Source organism: Trypanosoma cruzi, genomic scaffold (assembly GCF_000209065.1).
Source record: "Trypanosoma cruzi strain CL Brener 1047053516743 genomic scaffold, whole genome shotgun sequence".
Taxonomy (NCBI): domain Eukaryota; phylum Euglenozoa; class Kinetoplastea; order Trypanosomatida; family Trypanosomatidae; genus Trypanosoma; species Trypanosoma cruzi.
In genome coordinates, this window is record NW_001849432.1 from 114,119 (window position 1) to 115,355 (window position 1,237).

Below are 1,237 nucleotides of genomic sequence, written 5' to 3' on the forward strand. Positions count from 1 at the left end.
GAGAGAGAGGGAGGGAGGGGGAGGGGGAGGGGGATCCACACATGACAAAACCCTCAGCAAACGGCAGCCAATCAAACAATCCAATCAAAAAAAAAAGGATAAAAAATAAAATAAAATAAAATTTAAATAAAAAAAAAAAAAGAAAAAAGAAAAAAAAATGTATAATTTTATTTATGTATCGCATAAATATATAAATATATAAAACTGTCAACTTTCCTTTCAATAGAACGTGTCTTCCGCTTCTTTCCTTTCATGCCTTCTTTCCAAATGCAAAACCAAAAAAAAAAAAAAATCCTCCACTTAAAAAAAAAAAAAAAAGAAAAGAAAAGAAAGAAAAGAGAGGAAACAACATCCAGATGCAAAGTGTAAAAGTGTTTTGGGCACAACAGGCCCAAATAAAAAAGAAGGAAAAAAAAAAAAGAGCAACGGCGCTCCTTCTCTCTCCCTCCCAATACATACCAATGTATACTCCCCAGTGAACACACAGTCAGCCACACAACCAGAGACAGACACAAATAGAGAGACGGAGGAACAGTGAAGGAAAAAGAAGTGCCTCTACAACACTGTCATTTTCTTCTCGTATACATTTAAGAAAAGACAGCAATTTCAACAACAACAACAACAACACACACACAAAAAAAGACAAAGTCAAGCCAAAGTTTAAATACACGGTGAAATAATTATAATGAGACAACCAACGCATGCCAAAACAAGCACATCCTTATAAAACACGTTTTTTTATTTATTTTTTATTTTTTGCTTCCAGTGTTAATAATATTTTATTTATTATTATTTTTTTTTCGTTTTTCTTCCCCTCTCGTCTTTATTCCATGTACCACAATTTCTCTCTCTCCCTCTCCCCCTCTCTCTCTGTCCCTTCCTTCTCTTTATGTATATAATATGTATATGTAAGCACACAAGAAGCAGAAAAAAAATTCCCCGTAACAAAGTTGATCATCATGATAATAATAATAATAATAATACACTCCAGAAGAAACAGACACGCACACACAAGTGAAAAAAAAAAAAAAAAAAAGGGGGTGCTCGAACGGAGACAGGACGTATAATATATAATATATAATATATAATATATATATATATATATATATATATATATATTTATTTATTTATATAAAAACAACAGCGACGCCGTTAAAAAAAAAAAACAACAAAAACAGAAAACAAAAGTAAAGAAAATCAAAGAGCATGTAAGCGCAGGGGGGGGGGGGGGGGGGAA

At 32.5% G+C, this 1,237-nt stretch overlaps 12 annotated features.

Annotated features, from left to right (window-relative positions):
• Positions 1-1,237: a sequence feature (haploid, non-Esmeraldo-like haplotype).
• Positions 3-34: a microsatellite.
• Positions 87-158: a microsatellite.
• Positions 183-204: a sequence feature (AT_rich).
• Positions 305-346: a microsatellite.
• Positions 608-627: a microsatellite.
• Positions 734-758: a sequence feature (AT_rich).
• Positions 769-801: a sequence feature (AT_rich).
• Positions 844-872: a microsatellite.
• Positions 960-983: a microsatellite.
• Positions 1,067-1,134: a microsatellite.
• Positions 1,155-1,204: a sequence feature (T-rich).